The 21,611-nt window shown below is 34.8% G+C and overlaps 1 non-coding gene across 1 annotated transcript; it reads right to left on the bottom strand.

Moving 5' to 3' along the window:
• Positions 1-2,329: 2,329 nt before the first annotated feature.
• LOC146398613 (U6 spliceosomal RNA) lies at positions 2,330-2,436 on the bottom strand. The gene has a single exon (XR_014820141.1). It is a non-coding gene; the product is annotated as a U6 spliceosomal RNA (small nuclear RNA).
• Between the last annotated feature and the right edge of the window lie 19,175 nt (positions 2,437-21,611).

Below are 21,611 nucleotides of genomic sequence, written 5' to 3'. Positions count from 1 at the left end.
TGTAAGAAATAAAATCAATTTCTTCAGATTGTTATAAGGAATTTAATTAAGTAAAATATTAATATGACTAAATTTGTGATATAATACATTTCAAGATTTGTAACCACTGAGGAATTTTGAATGATGATTACTTCATTAATAAAATGCTAGTATCCATCTTGATTTTTCCAATTCTCAGTAAACATGATCAAATATTATCACAAAAACTTTCTATTTAGGAGTTCCCATTGTGGCTCAGTGGTTAACGAATCCGACTAGGAACCATGAGGTTGCGGGTTCCATCCCTGCCCTTGCTAGTGGGTTAAGGATCTGGTGTTGCTGTGAGCTGTGGTGTAGGTTGCAGACGCAGCTCAGATCCTGTGTTGCTGTGGCTCTGGCGTAGGCCAGAGGCTACAGCTCTGATTCCACCCCTAGCCTGGGAACCTCCATATGCCATGGGAGCGGCCCAAGAAAATGGCAAAAAGACAAAAAAAAAAAAAATTTCTGTTTATTCCTACTAAATTTGTTCAGCCAGAATTTGCATGGCATGGGAGGGGAGTGGAGAGGTGGATGCAGGGAAGCAGGAGGTTGAGGAGAGGCTTACTTTTATTTACTCTCCAAAGTACACCAATCTTCATTCTTCTTTCAAACACATCTTGGTTTCACATTTATGGTGTTTTCTGTAGTCAATTAGAATGCAGTTTCTGGATATCAGTGCAGTGGCATTGTAATTTTCTACCTTAAAAAATTAAACTTAGTAGTTCTTAGCAGCCTCATAAATTTACAAAAAAAAAAAAAAAAGCTTAAACCAATACAACACCAAAGTTATGATGAAATTCACACAAAAAAAGTCATGTCCCAAAAGACAAATAACTCACTTTCTCATAAGAAAAGAGAAAAATTCTTTATAAGATTTTATATTCTTTCCATTATGTATAACAACTAGATACTTATAAAGGACAGATGCTATCTGGCTCAATTTACAAACTTGAGAACAAAATTTGATTCCCCTTCAGGACATAGACAGCCCATTCATACAGCAAATATATATTGAATGTCTATTCTATGCTATGAAATTCTCTGGGCCCTCTAGTGGGAAAGGCAGAAAATGATCCTCTGGGTAAGTGAAACAAGGTGCAAAATAGGATAATGTGATCTTGGGTTGGGAGAGAAGGGGCGTTAGACTGTAATATTTAAAGTGTGTGTGTATATCCTCTCTGAATTTAGAAAAAAAAGACATAAAACTTGACATTTTTTTCTCAAGGAGAGACCTATTATCCAATATTTAATGATACAATTCTGAGAACAAATTTCAGATACATCTGCTATCATGTATTTTATGATAGTGTATAAATTAACTAGTTTAAAAGCAATTATTCTATAGTTATTAACATGATTCTTAATATACTTGAAATACCTGAATTAAGATCAAATATTGACTTATATTATCTAAATATCAGATTCAATATACAGATGAAAAAACAGACTTGGTTAAGAACTTGATTACAGCCGTCTAACTAGTATGTGGTTCAGCTCCCATGTTAACCCAACTCAGTCTGAATATGATGCCCATGTTCTCTCCATAGGAGTTCTATTTTATTTTACTTTTTAGCATGAAATATACCATTAGATTTTAGTTTGAACTTGGCTGTCATCTATAATGGATTCAATATCTGTTGGGAAAAAATTCAAAAGATGTCACAGGTAATATTTAGGAAGTCAATTTTGAATTAAAAAATGACATTTTTTAAGTACCATGAAATATTTGTACCAGTGTTTGAATTAAAATCTGAAAATATGTTAAAATACAGGAAATTATTATAACATTTATAATATTATTTATTATAGGAGAAGAGAATTAGCTGGGGTCAACTTATAAAAGAGTTCTAGAAAATATATGGAAGGGGAAATTTATTGATAGAATTTAATGGCTTGGCAGTATTTGTGCCTTGGGTTGAATCATGGGAAAACTAGTATTTACGAGTTTTGGATTAACACCTGGAAGACAAGAAAAAAACATAAAACACAATTTCCTTTGGACAGTAGGAAATCAAAGTCATAGAACATATGTACCCCAAAAGATGAGAGCCATTAGGGCAGACTCTTATTACCTAGGTGAATTGGGCCAAAGTACTGGCTTTTTGTGTAAGATGAAAAGTACTCAAAATTAACCTTCTAAATATCCAGTTTTGATGGGAATTCTTGTTTGTTTTATTTTTTACTGAGGTATAGTGGATTTACAATGTGTTAATTTCTGAAAGACAGCACAGTGATTCCGTTATACAAACATACATTCTTTTTTACATTTTTTCCATTATGGTTTTTCTCAGGATATTGAATATTGTTCCCTAAAAACATGAAATTCTTCACAAATTTGCATGTCATCCTTACACATGGGTTATGTTAGTCTTCTGTGTATCACACAAATTTTAGTATACGTGCTGCTGAAACAAGCACTTATCCAGTTTTGTTTTAAAGCTAAAGATAGATAATGATAGATAATTAGATCAATATCACTATATATAAAAATAACTATGTCATATATGTAATTGCTTTTCTACTAATTAATTTTACTAAGTGTATATATGCAAGTGATTATTAAATACAAATGTTAATTTATTCTAAATGAGTAAACCATTATTAGCATTTGTGTTAATTGCCATTGTGTTAATTGGCATTATGTTAATTGGCATTTGATGCAGTAATGATGTCAAATTTAATAGCTTTATTAATTAGGATCTAAACACTCTTGATAATTTAAGATGCACTTGTCAAAAACACCCTTTCTCTGATTCTAAGAAATGGTTTGGCAAGTTATTTCACAGAGAAAAGCTGATTTTTTTTAATAAATGAAATGCTTGAAGTTATAAAAAAATATTACCCTGTGAATTGCTCCTTGAAGGGCTCTAGATCATTTGACAGAAAATATTTATGGTGAGATACTGACCTAATCAGTGCCAATATGTGGACCTCACACAGCCCACACTTAGATATGGAGGAAACGTGTTCTTCCTGAGCCCATTACATCTATATACAATAGATGTATATTGCAATCTGCATAATGGTTTGCAGAATGTAAAGTTTGAGCCAATGATACAAGGAAATGGGGAGAGAGAGAACATGATATCTTGAAATTGTAAAATAGAAAAAGGGCTAATGAAAATGAAGATAGCTACATAAAATTTGAGCAAATACATTCCAATGATGTTGTGTTAATGTTTAAATTAATTTAAACAATCTTTTCAAAAACAATTCCTTTATGCTCCCATTTAATTGTTTTCAAGAACCTCTTTCCCCTTTAACTATGTACTGTGTGGAGGAAGATAGATTTCTGTAGTATATATTTTTTTCAAAAATAATCCCAGTAACTTCATCCAATTCCCAGAATCAAGAAACTAGTCTGGGAGTTCCCACTGCAGCTCAGTATCCATGAGGATTTGGGTTTGATTCCTGGTCTTGCTCAGTGAGTTGAGGACCCAGTGTTGCCTTGAGCATGTTGTAGGTTACAGACATGACTTGGATCTGGTGTTGCTGTGGCTATGGCATAGACTGGCAGGGGCAGCTCCAATTTGACTCCTAGCCAGGGAATTTCTAATATGTCCCAAGTGTGGCCCTAAAAAGAAAGAGAGAAACTAGACTGTTTTCTTCTGTTTCCTTACCTCTCTTACCTCTACACAGACAAAAATGCTTGGCTTATTTGGAGACTCTTCAGGCGAGAACTGTTTTTCACCTAACATCAGGAAAAAGATTGTGAGCTAGACCAAATCACAGAAAGTGGCTCTGTGTTCAAAAGTTTGGGAGAAAGATTCTCTTCAGTTTAATAGTAAGGTGGAAATAAGCAATACAAAACATATGATATATCTAAATAAGAGTGAATAGATGTAGCTGGACGTTACTTCCAGATTTGTCATGGTGACACGTCCAAAGTTTTGTGCTCAATGAAGCCATGTAGGCTAAGAAAACCAACAGGCCAAAAGTAAAAAGAACAAAGAAAAAAAATATGTATCATGGCAACACCAGATCCTTAACCCACTGAGTGCGGCCAAGGATTGAACCTGCTTCGTCATGGATACTAGTCAGGTTCCTTTCCACTGAGCTGCAATAGGAACTCCCATCCTAGAGGACTTCTAATGATGTGCTCTTACACCTCCCAGATGCAGGCTGTTCAAAAGAAGCCTGGCCCTTGGGCAGCAGCTAGAGAAATTATGCAGACAAACCCCTTCCAAGAAGAAACTGGGACTCTTGTGTTCTTGCCTCTTGTCTCCGCATTGAACCTGAGGGTTAGCTATGAGAAGTGCTTGTGCACTTGTTTAAAAATTGTTTCCTTATTTAATATGATCCTGAGGGACCTATGAATGCAAAATACCATTGGCTTTCAGTGCTAGGTAATTTGAAAATCTAGACCTTGGGGGCAGCTGTAAAACCTGGGGTTCTACATATGTGGACACACTTCTTTTAGCGAGAAGCTGGAGACTTAGTTTTAGTGTTGGCTCAAACCAGGAGAGGAGACAGGTGAAGTTTCCACATGCCCTCAGGCACCTGGGAGGATTCCAATCAGCTTCCAGGATACCTAACTCTGAGGAAGCCCCTAAGAAAATGTATAGTCCAATCCTTTCCAGGGAGAAACTGTGAGCTGGATGTTTTGCCTACTTCTTGTATGCTAATCCCAGGGGTACCGCCATAGGAAGTGCCTGGTGCCCAGTTTAAAAGCCATCATTTTGTTTAATGTGCTCCTAGAGTCTTATGAATGCCATGTTCCCTTGTCTCTCCAAGCTAGGTGATTTGGCAGTCAGTCCCTTGGATGATAGCCATAAAGTTTGAGGTGTTTAAATGTGTGGTCCGAACTCTTCACTTGAGAAGGAGAAATTGAGAGTTGGGAGTTTCTTCCTAATTATTAGGAACTGTGCCAGGAGTGTTGTATGTGTGTGTGTCCTTTCAAGGTAGTTGTTTCCTCAACCACCTGACATGCAGGAATCATGATTTCTCTTGGGGGGAATTGATCCATGTGTAGTTATATATTTGGTGAATCTGAGAAAGGAGGGATAGTCAGGAGCCTCTTATACTGCTATCATGCTCATATCACTTTTGAATACACTGTGGGTATGATTTTTAAGAAAATATTATCTATTAAATCAGTTAGGAATAAGAAAAGTAAAGGTTTTTTTTTGGTTGTTGTTTTTAAGGGCTGCACACATGGCATATGGAGGTTCCCAGGCTAGGGGTTGAATTGAAGTTACAACTACTGGCCTATGACACAGCCACAACCATAGCAACACAGGATATGAGCTATGTCTGTGACCTATACCACAGATTACAGCAATGCCAGATCCTTAACCCACTGAGTGAAGCCAGTGATTGTACCTGCAACCTCATGGTTACTAGTTGGATTCATTTCTGCTGTGCCACAATGGGATCTCCAAGAAAAGTAAAGTTTTTAAAGAAATTTTACCTTCGCTTATCCCATCTTTGATGTTGTTCCTTTCTTTATGTAGATCTAAGTTTCTGACCTGTATATTATTTTCCTTCTCTTTAAAGAACTTCTTTTAACATTTTTTACAAGGCAAGTCTATTGGCAACAAATTCCCTCAAGTTTTGTTTCTCTGAGAGCATTTTTATTCCTTCTTCAATTTTGAAGGATAATTTCACAGAGTATGGACATTTAGGTTAGTAGGTTTTTTAAAATTTTATTTTTTTGTCTTTTTTTTTTAGGGCTGCACCCAGGCCACGTGGAGATTCCCAGGCTAGGGGTCCAATCAGAGCTGTAGCCGCCAGCCTACACCAGAGCCAGAGCAATGCCAGATCCGAGCCATGTCTGTTACCCACGCCACAACTCACAGAAATGCCAGATCCCCAACCACTGAGGGAGGCCAGGGATTGAACACGCAACCTCATGGTTCCTAGTTGGATTCATTTCCGCTGCACCACATGGGAACTCCAGGTTAGTAGGTTTTTAACACCTTAGACTTTTTACCTCACCCTCTTCTAGTTTGCATGCTTTCTGAGTAGTCAACTGTAGTTCTTGTCTTCATTCCTATTTACAAGTAAAGAGATTTTCTTTTTTATTTCTTCCTCTCATTATATACAGTAAAGTATATAGATTCAAGTATATGGATTCAACGAAAATTGTTCCTGGAACTCATAAATTGGAGTTCCCTTGTGCTCCAGCAGTTAAGTATTTGGTGTTGTCACTGATGTGACTTGTCACAGCTGTGGCATGAGTTCAATACTTGGCCTGAGAAATTCTGTTTGCTGCAGACACAGACAAAAGAAGAAAAACATAAACTTCATAATGAATTGAAAATATCAAATCTCAATCAATAAATTTTGGAAATGTACATTTTTATATGACCCTAAGATGTTTATGATTTTGTTGCTACTCCATTAGATTTATTAAAACAATGAGAAAAATGAGAGTAAAAAGCTATGTGCATGTTTCTTTAAAATATCATATTCTATAATTATTTCCTTTCATGAATTTGTCCCACAAAAATCGTATATATGACATACTCGTTACTTTTTACTCACTAGACATTTTAACTATCAGTCCACTTAACATAAGTTCGAATTGAGTCAAAATTCCATACTGGAACTTTATTAGTTTCCCCATGGCTTTCAAAGATCAAGAAAATTTTCACATTTTACCTAAGGATTCAGTATTAACCTTTATGCCACATAAAACTGCAGGCCTGTTGAGTATCTGTGGCTGACAGTCACATAGGCTAATGATTGGTGAACTGATGCTTTGCAGGCACAGTTTCTGAAGGGTCATGTCATTCTTAGACTAACATTAAAAAGATAAAATTTCATTTTGTTATGCCTGAAAGAAAAAAAGAGTCTTTGTACATTTTGGGGTTGACCTTGCCTCCATGGGTATTCACAGGTGTTCTGCTCTGCATTTAGAGAAAAAAAAAAAAGTGAATACATTGATTTCCATAGGTCATTTAGTAATGATGTACTGCTTTCTGGTTTGCACCATTGAAGTGTATATATTTATTAGTTTCTGAAATCCTAATGTAATTGTTAAGTGAAAATTAATTACTTAATAATATGTTCCATAATTATTTTATCTGGATTTTATTCTAAAACATAAAATGGATTTAGGGAATTATTTTATTGGTTAAAAGACCAAAGCCTGTAAATATTTCTTGCTTAACCTGACACCATTTTGACCTTATCTGAAATCCATTTTGGGGTCTCAGCAGGACTGGACATCTATGGAATAGAAATGTTTTTCTGTTGCGCTTTTTTATTTTTAGAACTTTATTGTTAGCTTCACTCCCATTGAAACTATTTTATACTTATATTTATATTTAATTTTTCTACACTAAGGAATAGAAAACTCAATGATAGGAAAAAAAAGACCTGAAAGAGAAAAAAAAAAAAGTTCTCTATTTCCTGGAATACCAAGGGAAAAAAAACATAATAAAATGTTATAATTTTTCTTGTAGAGGAAAAAATTTCCATATCAGACCTATTTTCAACATCTGACAAATAGTCTCTAATTTTACAGAAGAAGAAAATATGTGTATGACAAGTTAACTATTTGCATATTCATATTCATAATAGTCCTTCATATATATATATATATATATATATATATATATATATAAATCTAAAAGTTAATTGTCAAGAATGCTGGATTAAATCTTCAGCTAATGACAAAATTCAGACTGCATCCTCTTTGCCCCATCCTGGAAATGTGTCCAGCGTGCATACATGAAGAGATCATTGAAAACAGAAAGCCCTGAATCCAAACCTGTCTCAGCCACTAGGCTGTGTGACCCTTAACAGATTTCTTAACCATTTCTGAGGCTCAGTATTCTCATCTCTATGATGAAGATAATGCCCACTTTTTAAGGCTGTTGATTTAATGAAACAGCATATGTAAAGCTCTTAGAAAAGTGGGAGGCATTTTATAAGATTTCATTAGTGATAATAATAACAATAGTAAATTATTTCAGAGAAAGTCTGAGTCTCAATCAAATAACATTTACTACAATGTTTCTAGAAATTGTATTAAAGAGTGCAGCTAAACAGAAAAATAAAAGGTATTGAAAAATGAAAATTTTGAAGACATAATCTGTTCATTATAAATGAAACTTTCCTTTATCTGGTTATTTTACTTTAAGATAGGTGATATAATAGCAAGTTCACAGCCTTTGGTCCCAAGATTTCCTGATAGTAATTCATTCCAGTTTTCACTAAATGATATTATTTAGACAAACTTAAAAAAAAAACAAATGGTAGCCGCCCTTTACCTTTGTATATGGTTAAATGTTAGCCTATTTTTCATGCTTAATAGTAATAAAGGCAATTAAATTCATTTTACTGAATTAGACTAACTTCTTCACCTTCATTAGCTGTTAATACTCTCAACAGTTTTGAGTAAAGTACTACTTCTTTAACAAATTTACACATATTGGTAAAGCACAGAGAGCCTAAGGAATTTGCATAGGGCCACACAGCCAAAAAGTGACTGTGCTCAGATTTGAACCAAGATACTTTGTCTTGGTGGTCTTAACCCCACAAGCCATATTAATTGAAGGATACAAATGAAATTAAAATTAGTAAACTTTAAAATATTTTGTTTTATTTAATATTTTAGCTTTATTTTATGTTAAACAAAATTAAGTGCCTCTAAAAACAGAAGAGGTTGTATTTTAACTGTAATGTTTTTATGTAACATGGACTATAGATTCTCAAAGTTTATCTTAAAAGTGTATTTAAATAATTTATTGAAAAAAGATTAATTTTAAATAAAAAGGCTTACATCTCAACAATTGAATTGTCAATTTGTCAATATTCTTTAAAATATATCTCTATTATTACAACTTCGAAAATATGTGGCATTGTTCTATCATATTTTTTCTTTTTAATATATTTTTTGTTTACTTGTCAGTTTCATATTGATGAAATTAGAAAGTGGCATAAACCCTTGAATGACATTGGGCCAAGAAAAGATCTAATGATTTGTACGAGTTAATTACATAAACATGTGTTATCTTTAAATTATTTGTTAATTTGCCAATATTCTCAATAGTATAATACCTTTATATTTACATTAAAATATACTGTGGGAGTTCCCACTGTGGCTCAGTAGGTTAAGAACATGACTAGTGTCCAAGAGGATCCTAGATCCCTGGCCTCTCTCATTGGGTTAAGGATCCAGCATTACTGTGAGCTGTGGTGTAAGTCACAGATGTAGCCCAGATCCAGCATTGCTGTGGCTATGGTGTGGATTGCAGCTGCAGTTCCAATTTGACCCACAGCCTGGAAATATCCATATGCTGTGGGTGTAGCCCTAAAAAGCAAAGAAAAAATAAAATAAAATAAAATACATTGTGGGAGTTGATACATATGGTTTAATTCTCATGTTACCTATTTTAAGATTAACTTGGGTTTGTTTACTTTATACATTCTTGTAAAGTTGGAGCGAGGCATGTGTTGTAGGAAAGCACTTAGTTTAATTCCAGTGACTTTATGCAAATTTATCATCTCATAAGTTCATGCTTGTACTAAGTTCCCTTTTCAGAGATCAAAAAGTATCACTATTCTTTATCATTATAATTGTTAACTATACTCATTATAATAGCCTATTTATTATTTATAATCAGTATAGTTAATGACCAGCCCTTATCTTGTTTTTAGTGTTATCTAACACCAATCAAATATCCACAGTCTATGTTTTTATGTTAGTAAGTATAAATTTTTTTACTATTTGTTTTCATGCACAATAGATTTTGATAACTAGTTGCTCATTAATTTGTTCCTCAATAAAATGATTTGAAAACTTAATATGTGTTAGGCATGATTAAAGGCTCTGGGAATAAACTGAAAAAAAATAAATAGTGATTTTTCTTAATGAACACTCAGTCATATACACTAAGAACAGCAAAGACTGAACTAAGATCAAAATATAAAAAGAGTTACAAATCAGCTTCCTTAGCTAATTAAAAAAGATTTCTGCTTTCTTGGAGATGGGATAGGTAGGAGGAAAGTTTTGAGGGTGAGTATATGCTCACTATCTTGATTGTGAGGAAGATTTTGTGAGTATAAAATACATTATATTGTACCCTTAAAATGTTCATTATAAACCTACTCTTTTAGTCAGTCCTTCAAGTTAATGTAACTTGTTTAAGGTCATATAGAACTCATAGATTAAAATTACAAAACACTACATTTCGGAAAGAGAGCACTGTTGGCTGAGATTGTCAGAGACAATTCTATAAGGATACCTGAAGTGGAAATCTTTCTTGAAGGATGGGGAAGTTGCAAAGAGAGACCAGTTCATTTAAATGAATAGTATTGTGGTTGTCAACCTTTAGTGAACATGAAAATCACCTGGGAAGCTTGTTAACAATTACACAAATTGTTTTGTGTTGCACATTCAGGAATCCTATTTAGATCTGAAGTTGGGCCTGTGGTTTTGCATTAAAAACAAAACAAGCAAAAACATCTTGACCTCTGACTATTCTAAGTTGTTATTTTGTAACAAAGGGAGGTTTAAATCAATCAGGGAGAGATCCCAAATTATGCTTGGGTTGGCTAAATATATAATGGCCAGAAATAATTCACTGTAGCTTCTAAGTACCTGTTAATATAAAACTTTAAGTGGTTGAGGTGTGATTTTGCTTTTCTTTGTTTTTAATTTATTTTTTATTGTTACTGAGAACTATGTCTAGATACTTATAATGAATGAATAATGACAATGGGAGAAAAAATTATGTATACATGTATGAGGTTTGATTTTGAATTTCTAAATCCAATTTGTCACTAATCAATATTCGATCCAATCTCAACACTTTGAACTATAATGTTGGATGAGCATGTCATGAGTAATTTTTTATTTTAGTTATATAAGTTGATGTTTTTAAAAGTTTCAATAAATACTTGACTTTGCTTTTGAAAATCTTATTTTTTTTCCAAGAATGGAAAAAAAAAATCAACATTCTTGTTCTATGAACAAGATGCAAATGCTTTCAAAATATGTTTTCAAATCAGATTTTTATAGTGTTATTCTGCACTATTCAACTTTGCTGGGCAGTTCAAAGTCAATTTGTATTGTACTGCCTTCTATAGGAAAATAAAGTAGCAATCAGGTCTGGCTTAAGAAGCAAACAAATGAATTTCATTTTATTTTGGGGTGACATTTTTTCTCAAAAATTACTGATTTATGTGACTGTCAGGTTTGAATGCATAGAACACAACTTTCTCAGATTGAATCCAATTGATTTTCTATAACAATGTCAAGCAGTCAATACATCACAGGAGGAGTTAGACTTTAATAAATAATCCTTTCAAAAAGAAAGTGATTCTTTTCTCCTTAAATGCATAGGTAAATATTGTTTGTTTTTGCTCTTTCTATCTATAGAAGCTAAATTGTTCTGAGTCCTCAATTTTAGAATGTTCTTAATTCTTAACCATTTCCCATGAAAAATTGTTTTCCTCATGACCTTCCTTTCAGCATTACAATTGTTAGAACTGATTTAAGTCTAAGGTAGGAGTTGATGGTATAGAACTGACTTTCATTCTACTTTACAAAAGGTGGGAAATATACAATGCACCATGAAATTGTGGGAGTCCACTTTAATTTTACTTAGGAATACTGCAGAAGAGTAGCTTGGAGGAACACTATTTCTCCTGAAAATTAAAGCTAAAAAAGTCCCATACTTATGCCCTTGAAGTATACCTCTTACAAGTTTTGCTGTTTTTTAATATTTTTAGTGACAATCTTCATCACTTACTATTACTTAGTTGAATAAAATAGGCAAAGCATAATGATTAATTTGTACATTTCTGTCTTCTGTACTAAATGTATTACTTTTTGTATTAATTTCTTATTCATTTTCCATCCTTGTCACATATAATTTGCCAGTACAAAATTTAAGCAAATTGGTGTCATTTGTATGATTTTAAGTCATTTTTTAAATTATTTATAAAAAGATATATTGATGTTGTAAGAAAATAGAAATATCATTAGATATTAATCGCAAAAGTGTAAATAGCCAAAGTGAGGCAGATTTAAATAGGTGAAAGGGAAATACAGAAATAAAGAGGATTGATTCATATCCCTATCCTAAGGATTAGTATGATATAATAGATGCAGTATATATTGTTGTCATAAAGTTTTAAATAATGTTATACCAACAATAATTACTAATACTTTTGAGTGGTTACCACGAGCCATGAACTTTCTTAATGCTTTAAAATATTATCTTATTAATCACACAAGAATCCTGTCAAGAAATGCAATAATTATATTCATTTCACAGATAAGGAAATGGAGGTGTTAGGTCATGTGCACAAAATAAAAAGTGGAAATAGGATTTAACCCCTAAGTTTGAGTCTTGGGTCCACAGTTTTGATCACTGAAAGAGTCTTTTGCTTCTCATCCACACAATATTGTGGATATCCTTGTATAGCCAATTGGCAATGTCTGTTTTCATCTAATTAGTATATCTAACACATCAGTTTGCTCTTTTTTTTTTCTCAGACCATCCAATTTTAGATACTTACATGGCAAGCTGCCCCAAAGTTCCTTTATTAAATTTCCTGTCTTTTAAAACTTTTTTTATTACTCATTTAATCTGCATAATCTGCATATCACAATTGGTACCCATCATAGCCTCATTTCTTACCAACTTTCAAAACTACTTGTTAATAATAAGATGGTGCACAGAAAAATAATCTTCTATAGTGAAAAAAAAGGCAGACATCAGACCAGGGAAAACTGTGAGGACAGCAAAGGCAAAATTAAACTATTCAAAAATGTTTATGGAAGTCCTAATCAAGATAGTAGAGTAGGAAGATTCTGAGCTTAATTCTTTCCACAGACACACTAAAATTAAACAGTGAATGTCAAACAGTCATCTCTGAGAATGACTTCGAGACACAGAAAAAAATTCTGTAACAAATTATATAAAGAAATGGCCATGGATTTCTCATTGTGGCTCAATGGTAATGAACCCTACTAATATCCATAACGATGCAGATTTGATCCCTAGCCTCTCTCAGTGGATTAGGTTCCTGTGGGGAGCCAAGAAGATACAAGAAGCCGAGGAAGGGAGCTTGCCTGAATGGTGCAATTCCAAGGGCAGGCTCCTAATCAGAGAAAAAAGTCCTGCCTGAATGGCGTGGTTCTAAGGACAAGCTCCTAATCAGGAAAAGGGGCCTGTCTGAACGGTACAATTCCGAGGGCAGGTTCCCAAACAAGGGGATGCCTGCCTCTAAGGCACAATTCCGAGGACAGGCCCCAGAAGATGATAAGGCTCACCTGCTGACATAGGTGGAAAACTAAATTTCCCAGGAAATAATTTCCATTTTGTGTTGCTGAGTAGGGATTGTTCCATGGATAACTTAGTCTTTTCTGTTATTCACTTGTTATTCAGTTTTCCTCATTCTTTCCTGATTATTTACTTATTATTCTTATTTTCCATTCTTATTTTCCTGTAGTGATCTGTGATTTAACAAAGTTACAACAATAATATAATAAGAATTTCACCCTGAAGGACTTTCCTCTATTTAAATCCAAATTAGTTAAAACATAGTGTTTATCTATTAACTAGTTATATAGTAAACTATAGAGTTAGGATTTTAATGAGGTTCATAGAAGTTAGACATATATTATCCAAGAAACCTAGCTGTGAGTTTTGTCTTTGATTTTAAAAGCTTTTAAGTGATAGCTAGTTTAGTTAAGTTGGTTTATATTTACTTACATTATCTCCCTGACATAATGCTTTGAAGATAAGCACCAGTCTACAAACAAGGTTTGTGAATGCCAAATTCTTGTGTCTGTGAACTCTTCAAATTGTAAAGACTGGCTGGCCATGAGATGATTTGTACTGTCTCCTCCTTTCCACACGATGTATGGTACCTAACTGCCCTTAAACTATGCTCACTAAGTTTAGTTAAGATAAAGGTCTTAAAATATGATGTATTGTACCTAATTGCCCCTAAATTGTACCAAGTTTAGTTAAGATAAAGACCCTAAAACATGATGTATAGCTTCTGTACCATGTAATAGTCAACCAATGTACTTTTAACACTGTGATGTAATCTGCAGTGAAAAACTGTTTATATAATCAACCACTTATGCCAATAAAATTTGAGCAGTCCAGCGCCCTGAAAGAAGGGACAAAGAGGCTGTCTCCATAGTTGTACATTCACCGACACTGTCCATCTCCGATCAGGAAAAAGTGTACACTCCCTGGCCCCTGGAGCTGGCCTCCGGCAGGTTCCAGCATTGCCATGAGCTGTGGTATAGGTTAGAAAAGTGGCTTGGATTCCATGCTGACGTGGCTGTGTTGCAGACTGTCAGCTGCAGCTCAGATTTGACCCCTAGCCTGGGAAACTCCATATACCACAGGTGGGGCCCTAAAAAAAGAAAAGAAAAGAAAAAGGCCACAATGAACAATTAGCAGAGGTGAACACATGCCCTCGTTAGAACCCACACTCCTAGTGTGGTGACCCAAATTGTGGGAGATATACAACCATGGAGGAGAAAGTGCTCTGATCCAAACATGGTCTCTCAGTTCAGGACCCGAATCAGGAAGATGAATCTCACTTCATTTGATTTTGAAAACTAATGGGGCTAAGGTCTCCAAACAAGAACTACTTCAAACTGATCAACAAATTCAGCAAAGTAGCAGAATACACAATTAACATCAGAAATAAATAGCATTTCTGTACACTAAAAATGAGATATTATAAAAGGATATAAAAACAACTTTTAAAATCACACTCCAAATAATAAAATACCAAGGAATTAGCCTAATCAAAGAGGTGAAAGGCTCATACACCAAGAACTATAAAACATTAATCAAGGATATAATGAAGATTTGAGGAAATGGAAAGATATCTCATGCTTATGGATTGGAAGAATTTATATCATTAAAATAGCCATACTACCCAAAGCAACCTACAGATTTAATGCAATCCCTATCACACTACCCATGACAGTTTTAATAGAACTAGATCAGACAATCCAAACATTTATATGGAACCATAAATGACCCAAAATTTCTAAAGCAATCATGAGGGGGGGAAAAAAAGTCAAGCAGGAGGCATAACTCTCCCAGACTTCAGACAATATTACAAATCTACAGCAATTGAGACAGTGTGGTACTGACACCAAAACAGACATATAGGCCAATGGAACAGAATAGGAAGCCTAGCAATAAACCTAGGCATCTACAATTAATCATCAACAAAAGCAGCAAGAATATACAAGGAGAAAATGAGTCTCTTCAACAAGTGGTGCTGAGAAAACTAGACAGCTGCATATAAGTCAGTGAAATTAGAGCACATCCTCACACCATACACAAAAATAAACTCAAAATGGTTTAAAATCTTAAATAAAGATAATGAATCTTTCCACAGAAAAGAAACTCATGGACTTGGAGGACTTGTGGTTGCTAAGGCAGACGGAGTGGGATGAACTGAGAGCCTGGGCATAATAGATGCAATGTATTGAATTTGGTATAGATAAGCAATGTGATCCTGCTGTATAGCACAGGGAACTCTATCTAGTCACTTGTGATGGAACATGATGAGGGATAATGTGAGAAAAAGTCATATATATATGACTGGGTTACTTTGCTGTACAGTAGAAATTGACAGAATACTGTAAAGCAACTATAACAGAAAAAATAAAAATCATAAAAAAAGACAAGTCACCATAAAATTCCTAGAAGAGAACACAGGTAAAACATTGTCTGACACCAACTGTACAAATATTTTCTTAGGTCAGTCTTCCAAGACAATAGAAATAAAAACAAAAACAAATCAATGAGACCTAACAAATTTACAAGATTTTGCTTAGCAAAGGAAACCATAAAAAAAAAAAAATACAACCTAGAGAATGGGAAGAAATAACTGCAAATGATGCAACTGACAAGGACTTAATCTCCAAAATATACAAATAGCTCATACAACTCAACAGCAAAACATAAACCAATGAAAAAAAAATGGGCAAAAGACCTAAATAGACATTTCTATGAAGAAGACATTTGTATAGCTAGTGGCACATGAAAAAAATGTCCAACATCATTAATTCTTAGAGAAATGAAATTAAAAACTATAATGAGGTACCACCTCACACCAGTCAGGATGGCTATCATTACTAAATCTACATATAAAAAATAATGGAGGGTGTGGAGAAAAGGGAACCCTCCTACACTATTGGTGAGAATGCAAATTGGTACAATGATTATGGAAAAATTATGGAGTTAACTCAGAAAAATAAATATAGAACTACCATATGATCTGGTAATCCAAATCCTGGGCATATATTCAGAAAAAAATGATCATTCAAAAATATACATGGATCCCTATGTTCATTGCAGCACTATTCACAATAGCTGAGGCACGGAAACAACCTAAATGTCCATCAGCTGATGAATAGATTAAGAAGATATGGTAATGTACACAATGGAATATTACTCAGCCATAGAAAAAGAACAAAATAATGCCATTTGCAGCAACATGGATAGAACTAGAGATTCTCATACTAAATGAAGTAAGACAGAAAGAGAAAGACAAATTCTATATGATATTACCTATATGTGGAATCTAGAATATGGCACAAATGAACCTATCTATAGAACAGAAGCAGACTCACATAGGCAACAGACTTGCGGTTGTGGGAGGTGGAGGGAAGAGAGGAGAGGGGTTCTGTGGGGTGGACTGGGAGTTTGAGGTTAGTAGGTACAAACATTTAGAATGGATATGAAATCAGGTCCTGCTCTATAGCACAGGGAACCATATCCAATCACTTGTGATGGAACATGATGGAAAATAACATATATACATATTCTTTTTCTCATGTTATATATATGTATATGACTGGGCCATTTTGCTGTACAGCAGAAATTGACACAACATTGTAAATAAACTATACTTTAATTTTAAAAAAAGAAGAAAACCACAGGGCATAAGTCTAGGACAGCCAGAAGGCTCTGGGAAACTAAAACAGTTTCAGGGCTCATGCACAAGAACACTTGTTCATAACTTCATGTCAGTACAGAGACCAGAGCTTGTAAATCACTTGGGTCACCTGAAAATGAGATTTACTTACTAAGATTAGGCTGGTGCCAGGGGGGCAAGGATCTAGTGGGTCTTTCTCCAAGAATGAAATTATTGGCCAGCAGCATGTTTTTTTTCCTTAACTTTCCTTCCACGTAGCTGGCCTGGTGCTTGAAGCTGCCATATTTGTTGGTGGCTCCTATGCCAGTTGACCAAACACATACATCACCAAACCCAGAATATTTGTTGCTGGGCTTCATGGCTAATGGAACCAGGGGCCAAGCATACACATTAATGCACCCACAGCAGTCATGGCCTGATCTCTCAGCTAGCTGGGTCATTAGCCATCCTGGCCTACCAGCACACCTGCAGCAGTCTCACCTATCCAAAATAGGAAGGTGCATGCAGCCAACACAGGGGATGTCCCTGAAACATCTGGAGGGTAATGGGTGGGATTTCATCACTGGGCCCTACAGGACGCTGTCTACAGGAGGCCACACCTTCAAGGCTTGAACATGTAGCTAATATACCTAATATGTATAAACAAACACAGGGAGTGAGGGAAAATGAAGAATGAAGGAATACATTCCAAACAGAAGAACAAGTCAAAACTCAAGGAAAAGAATAAAATAAAACAGAGATAAATAATTTACCAGCGTTCAAAGAAATAATCATAAAAATGCTCACTAACCTTAGGAGAAAAATGGATGAACTTGATGAGAATTTTAACTAAGAGATGGAAGAAGATTAAGAAGGTGTCCATATATACAATGGGATAATACTCATATAAAAGAACAAAATAATGCCATTTGCAGCAACATGAATGCACTAGAGATTCTCATGTTAAGTGAAAAATGTCAGGAAGAGAAAATACCACATGATTTAACTTACATGTGAAATAAAAAATATAGTACAGATGAACCTATCTAAGAAACAGAAACAGACTCAGACAGAGAAGGGACTTTTTGCCAAAGGATAGGGGAGAGGGAATGTGATGGACTGGGAATTAGGGGTTAGTGGATTCAAGCTATTACATTTAGAATAGATAAATAGTAAAGTCCTAATGTGTAGCACAGGGATCTATATCGAATCTCATGGGATAGACAATGATGGAAAATAAATTTTAAAAATGAATATATTTCTTCCCTCTGCTGTAGAGCAGAAATCAACACGTCATTGTAAATCAATTATACTCTAATAACAAATAAAAATTTTTAAAATACATTTAAGACAATAAAATGTAGAACTTTGAAAAGAAAATTACTCATTACATTGGAACTTGAAAAGAACATTTTCAGTAAATATCCCTCTTAAAAGTGAAATCTGCTAGATTGAGCTGTCTGGAAATTACAGACATTTTGTAGCTTTGCTAATCACAACAAGGGAACATTGTGCAATCACAATATGAGAGAATTTCTGATGGCAGAGTCAATAACCATAGGGGACATGGTTTAAGACCACATGAGGAATAATTCATGGCAGTGTCACACAACATAAAAAATGTTTACACATATCAGCTGGTGTCTATATGTGTCCAAGTAGCTAATTTCATTGTATTTGAGCAGTTATTGCTTTCTGCATCATGACTACAGGCAAAAGATTGAGCTATCCATATCCGGTAAATATTAACATTACTCTCAGGTTCCCCTCAGAGAATCAATTTTGTTTTATTTTTTTTTGTTTGATTTTTCCAGCAATTTTATCTGTAAAATACTGTAAAAAATCATGGTTGGGTTTTTTATTATCTAAATGAAAATTGTGTATACACACATGTATGTGTTATACTATCTACTAATTACATTTTAAAATTTTATCCCAGGGCTGTTACAATGCCCTCTCTCTTCAATAATTTATACTTTTTTGTTAAATATAGAATAAAATTCCAGAAAAAGGGAAAGTGCATGTATATTTAAAGTGTTAAATTTGAATACATTGAAATGGGAATTACAGCCATAAAATCTTTAGACTCAAATGACCTAGGTTCAAACCCTGACTTTGGAACACATAGAGTGATTTATTCATTAGGGGAAATAATCCTGATTAAGTACCTGAAATATGAAAGCATCTGATAAATGTTATCATTTTTGCAATGCAAGAACTGGGTAATAGAATCTCAAGTAAAATTGCCCTTTCATTGATGCATTATACTACTTTGTTGCAAATTAGTATCTGATACTGATTGATAAAATAAGATAGCATAATAAATAGGTAAATAATTTAATCATTTTACCTGTTTTTCTATGTTACACTGAAGAATGTTATCACAATGGATTTTTCAAGAGAAAAGATTAATCAAATTGTTCTTAAATATATGAATGTAAAGATAGATTTGATGAGGAATTGTTACAATGGCCAATGTGGATATTTCAAAAGAAAACAGTGATACGTAATCACCTAAGACATAATTTGCCATTCCCTTGATAATTTTATTACCAACTAAAAGGAAATACTAATGGTAAAGAGGGATTGAAGATTCCAAAACTCAATAGGATAAGTGATATACTGGTAGGCATAGTGCACATGAATGAAGATCTAATAGTATGTCATTCAGCTGCAATAATAATATGTCACAGCAGGATACCTGTTTTAGTCTCTATACTGTTATGTGTGTAAGGATATTAATGTGAAGAAGAAAGGAGTGCATTCCCTGCCCCTATCTCTCACAGATATCTACTGGCAAGGAATACAGAAACATAAAGTGACAAATGCAGGATATTAGCCTTGAAGAGAGGCAAGTTTCAACTTCCCAACTCTTCTTAAAGATTTAAGAAAATGTTTATGAAAATCCCATCTCTATGCTCACATTTCCTTTATCCTTAGTGAAAGATAAGAGCAGGTAGAATCTGCAGGAACCATTGTTTGACCCCCCTCCCCCAAAAAAAGAGATGTGTAGCTTCTGAAATAACAATAAATATTATAAACAAAAAGTAACACAACTCATTAATTACTAAATATAAGAGTTTTTAAACCTCTGAAATGCTAGGCTTTCCACACCTTTGCAATGAAATGGAAGTATCCTAAATTATTACTGATTTGTAGCAGCTGCAACAAATCACCACTGCCAGGAGATAAATATGTTGTTAGGAAGGAAAGCTTCTGCCAAACTTCTTAAAAAAGGTATTAGGTGATTTTCACAGTTGCCTATATAAGTAAATCCAGAATTAAAAATTAAAAAATCTGCTTTCTGTTTTTTCAATGATTGTTCAGAATATGTTGAATCTTCAGAACTTCCATGAGTGAGCAGTCTTCTAGAGATTATTTGTTGATTCTAAATGATAAACATTTATACATATTCAGAGTTGTACAACTTGGTAATGCAATACCAAGCATGTCCACAGGCAGCTATTTTGGTTTTTTCTTCTCTCTAAAACAAACTTGTCAGATACAGAGTAAAATATATGTCATTATTTCTAAAATTTTGAAACACTTGTAATGTCTTAAAATCAGGAATAAAAGTACATGATAGATAAAAGTAAATATCTAACACTGAAGAATTTTTAATGTAGTAGAAAGAACACTATTTTGTGATTTATCTCTGACCTTTAATAGCCTTATTAACTCCAAGTCACTTAAGCTCTCTGCTTTGACTATACCATTAACAATTTGAGAAGAGGAGGATTGATATGGCAGAGGAGTAAGACATCACACTCACTTTCTGCCACAAACAAAAAAACACATCTACATGTAGAATGATTTGCACAGAGCATCTTATGAACACTGGCAGAAGAACTTAAAACTCCAAAAAGGGCAAGAAACCCTCAACATAACTGGGTAGAACAAAAGAAAAGAGAGAGAGAGAGAAAAGGAATCAGTGTGGGACTGGCATTCATTAGAGGGGGATGTGAAAGAGAAAATGAACCAAGCCTGGGAATCCACCTAAGCAATGGGGAGGTCATCTGAGACAGAGTGACTGCAAAGTCATGGAGAAAAGCACAGCAGTTGGACTGAGGATGGTAAAGCAGAGTGAGAGCTGCACAGATCACCAGAAACCACAGATCACATTGCCCCAGAAACCACAGCCTGAGACACTTGGGTGGGGGATGGGTGCTGAGACCCAGGCTTCAAAGCTCAGTTCCAGGGGGAGGACTAGGGTTGGCTATATGGAAACAGCCTTAGGGGCTAAGTGGCCATGTGCCACAGGCTGGGTAGCAGAAAACTATGAGTTGGGGAGCAGAATACCAAAGCCAAGGTAACCTGGGGAGAGGTCTGGGCCCACAGGAGAAACAAGGTGCCATTGTCAGGGAGGGCAAGAGAAGTGACAGATTGCCATTGGAATCTCCATGTGCACATACAGAATCTCAGAGAGCAGGGTGCCTCTGGAGCAGGTTATTGGTGGCAAGGGACCACTTGCTCAGGGTGTGGGAGACCAGGCAGTTCTTGTGTGGGTTATGATTGCCCAGGCACCTCTTATGTGGGCTAAGGGCAGTGGAGGGCTAACTGTGATAGGCTGCCTCTTGAATCATCTATAGGTGCCAGGGACAAACAGCAGCAGTCATCTCAGAAACCAGAGGAAACCTGGCCTGCCACAATGAGGGGTCTGTAAACAGGCTACACTTGAGGTTCCAAACACCTCAGAGATCAGCAAAAAAGAGGGCACTGCAATCAAGCAC

The sequence above is a fragment of the Sus scrofa genome, chromosome 11 (assembly GCF_054392235.1).
Source record: "Sus scrofa isolate SSC_HxYL_T2T_F1_AM1 chromosome 11, Sscrofa_HxYL_maternal_Yorkshire_Landrace_v2.0, whole genome shotgun sequence".
NCBI classification, from domain to species: Eukaryota; Metazoa; Chordata; class Mammalia; order Artiodactyla; family Suidae; genus Sus; species Sus scrofa.
This window is presented reverse-complemented; position numbering and strand designations above follow the sequence as displayed.